This window comes from Eptesicus fuscus, chromosome 22 (assembly GCF_027574615.1).
Source record: "Eptesicus fuscus isolate TK198812 chromosome 22, DD_ASM_mEF_20220401, whole genome shotgun sequence".
In the NCBI taxonomy this organism is placed as follows: Eukaryota; Metazoa; Chordata; class Mammalia; order Chiroptera; family Vespertilionidae; genus Eptesicus; species Eptesicus fuscus.
Genome location: NC_072494.1, coordinates 43,898,564 through 43,907,181, shown reverse-complemented (window position 1 = coordinate 43,907,181; position 8,618 = coordinate 43,898,564).

Here is an 8,618-nt window from a genome sequence, read left to right as displayed (position 1 = left end):
GGCTATGGGATCTGGGTTCACCATACTTACTGTTGAACGTGGGTGAGTCACTCAGCTTCTGGGAATCTTGGTCTCTTTGTTCCAACACGGGGACCACACAAATATCCCTGCTGCTGGCTATGTGCTGGCCACGCGTCCTTCCCTTACCCTCACAGCCATGACCCCGACCCCAATCCCAAGGCTAAGAATGGTGAGCACAGGAAGATCACAGAGGCTTAATGAAGCTCACAGGAGAGTTGCAAACTGTCTGGCTGCAGGTGTTCAGTGTGGCAGCACAGCGGTTGTTGGTGATTTCTGAATGTGTGCACACACCTGGCCTCTCCACATATGCCATCCTGGGTCATGCCCAGCCTCAGAAGGCACAAAGGCCGGAGACCCTGGTTTCAGGTCTTACCTTCCCAAGATGAAAGCCCTCCAAGGCCCAGGGCACGGGTCTTGGTGGTGGAACTCAGAGCCCAGAGCTCCCGGGTCGTCAGCCCAGCCGATGTCTTCACACCGGCCTGTTGCGTGTGGGTTTCTGAGCCAGCCCCGCCGTGTGGGGTCAGGACAGGAGGCAGCAAGGAGGCAGCGGCGCTCAGCTTTCCTGGGGCTGGTGCCTCCCCGGCTGCTTGGTGATGTTCAGACAGGGAGGACAGTGACACCTGGTGTCCGGTGTCATCCCTCCAAGCCCGCCAGCCCCAGACTGAGCTCCCCTCTCCATCCACCAGCCTTCCTCTCGGAACGCCCCTGTCCGGGCACAGGCAGCCTGGACCCAGCGTCACCAGGACCCTCTCCCTCCCGCGGCCCCTCTGACTCGTGGTGGTTTTGTGTGTCCTGCCTCCTTTTGGCTCCTAGATCCATCTCTCCTGTGTTCTCGCCCCGAAACGGCCTGGTTAATGTTCCTACCACACGGCTCCACCCGAGCCTCTGCCCGAGGTCGCAGTCCCTCCCCGAGGCCCGTGGCCTCAGCCTGCCCGTGACGGGCCCCAGGCTGCCCTCCTGGCAGGCTTCCTGCGCCTCCTCGCGTGGAGCAGAGAGGAGCAGATTGGTCTGCCTTCCGAGAGAAGGAGAGAAAACGGCTGCCACCATTCTGATGGACAGAGAGGAAGACTGTCCAGCGCGGGGCTAGGGCGGGCAGGGCAGCTGCCAGGGCGGAGGCTTGGCCCTGCTTCACAAGGAGTAACCCCTTTCCGCAGCCACAGTGGGCACCGCTGCTGACCCGCCACAGACAGGGACACTGAGGCCAGAGAGGGCGGAGGAGGGGAGGAAGAGGAGGCCTGAGGCTCAGGGGAGGAAGGAAGGGGGCGTGCTCTGGCTAACAGACCAGGGACAGCACAGGGAGTGTGTCTGTCGGCCATCAAGCTCCTTTTCAGTCTGTCCTACCCCTTCGCAGTTTGTGCCCCGGTCTCGGCTCCATGGTGGGGGTGGCGCCAAGCACAGCTGTCTCGGGTGCTGGGTGGCCCGAGACCCGGGGAACGCCCAGACCTGCACACACTCCCCAGGAGCCAGTCATCTCCTAGACTTTGCAGAATTAAGAATTTGTAAGTCGGACCACAGTTCCTTTTATTTTGTTATCTCTCATAGTAGAAATTCAATGCCTAGACAGAATGGCTGCCATCAACAAATCAGCAAACGACAAGTGCTGGTGAGGATGTGGAGAAAAGGGAGCCTTAATACACTGCTGGTGGGAATGCAGACTGGTGCAGCCACCATGGAAAACAGTATGGAGTTTCCTCAAAAATTTAAATATGGAACTGCCATTTGACCCAGTGATCCCACTTCTAGGAACATATCCCAAGAAACCCGAAACACCCATCAGAGAGAATGTATGCACCCCTATGTTCACAGCAGCACAATGTACAATAGCTGAGATCTGGAAACAGCCCAAGTGCCCATCAGCAGACGAGTGGGTAAAAAGCTGTGGTACATTTACACCAGGGAATACTGTGCAGCAGTAAAAAGACGGAACTCTTACCCTCTGAGACAGCATGGAGGGACCTGGAGAGTACTGTGCTAAGGGAAATAAGCCAGTCAGAGAAAGACAAGTATCACATGATCTCACTCACATGTGGAATCTCATGAACAAAACAAACTGATGAACAAAGTGGATCCAAAGACATGGAAGCGTGGAACAGAGTGCGGAATCTCAGAGGGAGGGAGTGTGGGTGGGAAGACATCAACCAAAGACCTGTGCGCACATAGCATGGCCCATGGCACAGACAATGGGTGGCGAGGGCCTGGGGCAGGGGCGGGTGGCTGGGGGGGTCAGTGGGGAAGAAGGGACACATACAGCACTGTCAGCAATGAGCATGAAGACTGTCCGTGCCTCAGTAGCCTCACGTGCTGTCGGGCAGCGTGGCCGGCCCCGCGCTCGTGCTCCCCTCCGAGGTCAGGCCTCGGCTCCGGAGCGCATGGGCGGGGCCTGGGCCAGGCCTTCCGGAGGCCACGGCAGCGGGGAGGCTGCGCTCGCACGGGCTCTGACCGTCTCCTGGCTGCACACAGCGCCCAGTCGGGGGACAGGAGGAGCCTTCCGAAGACAGCTGCCGGGGTCCGCCTGAGGGGAGCGCCCGCTCCACGTGTGCGTGCGGGGCGGCCTTTATGGTGCTGCTGAGGTTGGGGGTTGTTACAGCGGCTACTCACCTGCGCCGACTCATGCCACCTCCTCCTCAGAGTGAAGTGGGGACGAAAAGGGGCACACGAGGGCAGCCTAGGTCACCTGTGAGAACAACACCCCTAACCAGCAAGCCTCGTGCCCAGAAGTCCAGACCTGATACGGAGGCAGCATCCCTAACGGCCCTGCCCAGCGGCCCTGCTGACCAGGAGCCCTGTGCCGCCGCGGGGAGCTGGAGACGCCGTCTCTCCCAGCGCCTGGCCCTGGAGGCACTGGTCCGTCCAGTCCAAGGGGGAATCGGAGTCTGATCCGCAACAAGCTGCCACATAAGCTAAGTGTGCAGACGCTGGGAACAGATAGCACACAACTCGCCTACGCTGGCGGTCAGCCGAGAAAGGCCACAGTTTTTGGCTGTCACTCACAAGCACAGCCAGGCCCGCAGGTGGAAGGACAGCCCGCAGCCACTGCCGCTCCCGGGACCCCCAGGTCTCCCGAGTCCTCCTCCAGCGGCCCGGGCCGCCCGCCTGCCAGCCACGCACCCTCCTGGCCCCTCTGCCCTCTGTGCCCTGACATGGTCCCCTCCTGTCCTTGACAAGAGGGTGGCACTGGGGTCTCAGGACCAGAGGGAGGACGCCCACATCCCGTCTCCCACAGTCACCTCGCCACGGCCTCCTCTGCTCACATATTTGAAGTTCAGGTTCTGGAGAGGCCCCAGGCGAGCAATAGGGCGGTTTGTGTTCAAACACATCTCGGTATCTGTCAGCATGTTCCTCAGCATTTAAAACGAAGAGGGGAAGTCTGCAGAAGGTGCCGGAGGAGGATGGACGGGGGCTCCTGTCTGTGGGTGGAGCAGTCCGCCACTCCTCAGCTCTGCCAGTGGAGGGCAGCAGAGATCGCTTTTCTGCAGCTGCGCAGGCCAGGCTGGAAACAAACAGGTTTTGGGGGCCGGTGGCGGTGGGCTGTGTGACCCTGAGCAGCCCATGGCTCAGCCCTGGTGAGCTCTGCACAGCGGGTGGAGGGCAGCGTGTCCCTGGCATCGGGACAGGACCTGGAGCCTGAGTTCAAGCTCTAGCTGGGCTCTCAGCTGCTCTGTGGCTTTTCGAAAGTCACTCAACTTCTCTGGGTTTTAGTTTCCTTTTCTGGAAAAGGATGGGGTGGAAGGAGCTGGTCCAGTATGTGTCTTCCTTCAGTGATTCTTAAAACTATATACTTTTATTGACTTTAGAGAGAGGAAGGGAGAGGGACAGAGAGATAGAAACATCCATGAGAGAGGAACATCAATTGACTGCCTCCTGCATACTCCCCATTGGGGATCGAGCCCGCAACCGGGCACGTGCCCTGACCAGGAATCGAACTGTGACCTCCTGGTTCATGAGCCAACGCTCACCACTGAGCCACGCCGGCCGGGCCCTTCAGGGCTTTGAACTGCTCCAAATGCTGAGGGAAACGGAGACACGATAGACTAGAGATCCTTATGTGCTGGAACCTTTGAAAGGGCGCCCGCCTGGCCACAGGCCCCCACAGGACCAGGAGCAAGAATGGCAGGGACGGAGGCAATGTCAGGGCCGTGAACAACCAGGCGGTAAGTGAGGGCCGGGAGGGAAATGGGGAGGGGGTCTCACGGGTCTCCCTAACCCAGGAACCCAGCCACCACGGGGAGCAGGCGCTGGAGGCACCGACAGCCTCTCTGTAGCCGGGAGCAGGCTCTCAGGCCGCCCGCTGTGGATGAAGCCGTGGCTCGGAGCCACAGTGTGACCCAGACGTACCCCGCAGGTGGGCACGGCTCAGCGGCGCGGGGGCGTGGTCTTCTGAGGCACAGGCGCACTTCCTTCACGATCCCCACACCCACATCGGGCGCGATGTTTTGTTTCACACCACTCATTGGCGTGGGACGTGACGTGCATGCAGGAAGCATTGTCCCTGGATGGAGGGATGGACGAATGAAGGACTAGGAGCGAGTTCTGAGTCAGGGCGTCGGGCTGCGAGGACAGGGAAGGCAGCTCTGACTCGCACATGGCTCATCTGGGACTGGTCTCCTCCTGGGCAGGGAGAACGTGGTGGCTGGTCACTGGGGTCCAGTCCACGGGCCCAGGTGCTGCTGGCGGGCCGGCGACACCCAGGGATTGCCGCAAAGATCTCTAAGGAGACCCGTGGGCAGGGGGAGGGTGGTCCCGAGCTGTAAGCCCGGAGGCAGACGGCGGCACAGGAGTGGGATGCTGGAACCCTTGTCCTACTGGGGGCAATGTGGGCACACTCACTCCTGGTCTCGCAGGGCACCCTGCGGGGCCTGGGTGAGTCCGGGCCAGGACGGGGGAGGAGCCTGCTCCCTGAGGACCATCAGGAAGCGAGGCCCTTCCCCAGGCAGTCAGGCCCGGGCTTCCCCTTGCGGAGGGGCGGGGGGGTGGGGGAAGGGGGGACGTGCAGGCTGACTCCTGGGCCTGGCACCATGGTGGAGCCCAGCAGGTCCCAGCCGAGGACGGGCCCCGTGACAGTGCGGTCAGCAGTCTGGCCTGGGGGCTGCCTGGCTGTCCTCTTACGGCCCTGCCCACGGAAGGAAGGGATGCCTACGGCACCACGTCTAAGGGCCTCCTCGGGGAAGCTGCCCTGGCCTCTCCCACCTCCCACCTCCCACCAGGACCCCCTCTTGCGAACAAAGGGGTCCCTCACTCAGAGCCCTCGTCGTGTCAGGCACCTTATCGCTTTTTCTTTTCACGTCTGAATGCCCGTCTTAACCCCCGATAGACCGGCGAGCCCGCACAGGGGCTCTGGTTTCTGCTGCTTAGAGCGGTCGCGGGACCGCAGGCAGCAGCCGGCACCGTGCGCGCAGGCGGGACCTGCGCAGGAGGGCTCCCAGGAGATGCACACCGCGGCGCACACCTGTCCCTGCAGCTGGCACAGGTCAGACACCCACCCCTACCCCATGTTCCGATGGAAATCGATGACCCTCCAGTTCTAGGTGTGGGCCACCCATGGGAACAACTGCAGAATCGGCCCGGGGTCGCTATGAGATGGTCTCAGGGGTCATTTCAAGTATTCTACTGGCCACAGCACGCGTGTCCCCGAGACCCTGACGTCTCCCTAAGCCGAGCACATGTGCCACGTGGGATCGTCCTGCTCCAACATGGGATTAGCCAGACCTTTTCTGACCACCAGCAGAACAATTACTGATAATGTACCAGTGACCCTTTAGTCCCACCAGAAGCAAACACCTTATGTAGCGTGTTGCGATAGCTAGAGAAATATGTTTTCTAAAAACCATGTTATTTTATTTTTCCAATTTTAAATCTTTATTGTTGAGAGTATGACAAATGTCTTCCCCTCCCCTCCCCCCCATTCCTCCCTCCACCTGGCTCCCGCCCCTGACAGGAATCGAACTGTGACCTCCTGGTTCATGAGCCAACGCTCACCACTGAGCCACCCCAGGCCTTCACCATCCTACTGTCTGTATCCATAGGTAATGCATACATGCATGTAAGATCTTTGGTTAATCTCTTCTTATCCACCCCCCTCCTTCCCTCTGAAATTCCTCAGTCTCTGCCATGTTTCTATGTCTCTGGTTCTATTTTATTCATCAGTTTATTTTGTTCAGTAGATTTCTTGTTAGTTTTTTTTTAATCCAATTGTTGATAGATGTGTATTTATTGCCACTTTATTGTTCATGTTTTTTATCTCCTCTTCCTCCTCCTCCTCCTCCTCCTCCTTCTGAAGACTCTTCAGCATTTTATGTAATACTGGTTTGGTGGTGATGAACTCCTTTAGCTTTTTCTTATCTGTGAAGCTCTTTATCTGCCCTTCAATTCTGAATGATAGCTTTGCTGGGTAGAGTAGTCTTGGTTGTAGGTTCTTGTTATTCATCACTTCGAATGTTTCTTGCCATTCCCGTCTGGCCTGCAAGGTTTCTGTTGAGAAATCAGCTGACAGTCGTATGGGTGCTCCCTTGTAGGTAACTAACTGTTTTTCTCTTGCTGCTTGTAAGATTCTCTCTTTGTCTTTTGCCCTTGGCATTTTAATTATGATGTGTCTTGGTGTGGTCCTCTTTGGATTCCTTTTGTTTGGGGTTCTGTGCGCTTCCTGGACTTGTAAGTCTATTTCTTTCACCAGGTGGGGGAAGTTTTCTGTCATTATTTCTTCAAATAGGTTTTCAGCGTCTTGCTCTCTCTCTTCTTCTGGCACCCCCATAATTCAGATGTTGGTACGCTTGAAGTTGTCCCAGAGTCTCCTGACACTATTTTTATATTTTTGGATTCTTTTTTCTTTTTGCTCTTCTGATTAAGTGTGTTTTGCTTCCTCGTATTCCCAATCGCTGATGTGCTTTGTGGTGTCCTCTGCTCTACTGTTGATTCCCCGTAAGTTATTCTTCATTCCAGTCAGTGTACCCTTCACTGCTGACTGGCCTTTTCCTGTCTTTGACTTTCTCACCAAGGTCCTTGAAATGTCACCGAGCCCCTGGAAGCTCTTGTTAAGTTCTCGATTATCTTATAACCATTGTTTTGAATTCTGTTTCTAGTAGTTTGCTTGCTTCCATTTCACTTAGATATTTTTCTGGAGATTTCTTGGGTTCTTTCATTTGTGACAGGCTTCCTTATCACCACATTTTGGCTGCTTCTCGGTGTTTGTTTCTGTGTATTGGGTAGAGCCTCTATGTCTCCTGGAGTTGGGAGAGTGGCCTGTGTAGTAGGTCCTTAGGGCCCAGTGGCCTTGCCTCTCCAGTCACTGAGCTGGGCACTCTAGGTGTGCCCTGTGTGGGCTGTGAGCACAGTCTCTTAGTTGAGCCTTGATTGCTGATGGTGTCACTGGGAGAAATGGACCTCTAGGCCAGTTGGCTGTGAGGACCAGTTGTGGCTACAGTGGAAGAGCTGCTGTGCAAGAGACCCTATGGAGCAGGACTTGCTCCAATAGGGCTTTGGTGCTCACTGGGTCTGCCCCTCAAGTGTGTCACTGGTGGAAGACTTGTAATCTGGTGTGGTCTGACCACCTGGTGCCCTGGCTCTGGGGCCTCCTGGCAGGTGCAAAGTCAGCCACTGCCTGTGCCCTGCCTGCGGCCACCCAGCACAACCTACAGAGTGATCTGCAGATGGCTGCTACTTGTGTTGGGCTTGGAGGTGCCCAGGAGAGGCCAAACTGTGAAGCAAGACAGGCTGCTGCTAGTGCCAGGTCTTAATGCCAGCTGCTACCTATTTGAGAGATTTTAGGAAAGTCTAAAGCCTGAGCCAGGACAGGCCATTCATACGGAAAGACCACTGGAAACAGTTTGGGTGGAACTGCAAATGGAATGGGGCGGGTCTCAGTGAATCACTAGAGCAGGAGGAACAGTGTGAGCCAGGTTGATGGTGACTCAGATTTGGCCCCTGCCATTCAGCTCTGCGATGGGGGAGGTCTCCACAGAGGAATAATGACCTCTGCGAGCACGTTTGTTTGGGAGAAAGCTGCCCCTGAGTTCTTGCCCTGATGCCAGACAATCCAGTTCTTTCCTGTGTGTCCCTGGATCCTTTCAAGCTGCTGCCCCAGCGCTGGAGCTCAGAGGAAGCAGGACCATGGAAGTTTGTGTGCTGGCCCTTTAAGAGGAACTATTTGGGGCTCCAGCAGCCTCCATGTTACTCAGCCACAATCCCTGCTGGTTTTTAGAGCCCGAAGTGATGGGGACTTCTCTTCCCAGCTCTGGAACCCTGGGCTGGGCCTGGTATGTGGCTGGGACCTTTGGCTCCTCACAGGAGGCCTCCGCAGCCAAGATATTCCTCCTGATTAAAAAAAAACAAAACACGCCACTTCTGGCACCTCTGCCCCTCCTACCATTCTCAATATGGCTTCTTCTTTACTTCTCTAGTTGTAGGACTTCCATTCAGCCAGGTTCTGAATGATAGTTGTTCTGTAGTTTAGTTGCAATTTTGATGTGGTCCATTTAAACCATCTAACAATGTACAGTTCATGGCACAAAACATATTCACATTGTTGGTAACAACCGTTACCACCATCCTCTCCAGAACGCTGTCATCCTCCTCACTAAACCCTGAGTCCCCACCTTCCTCCG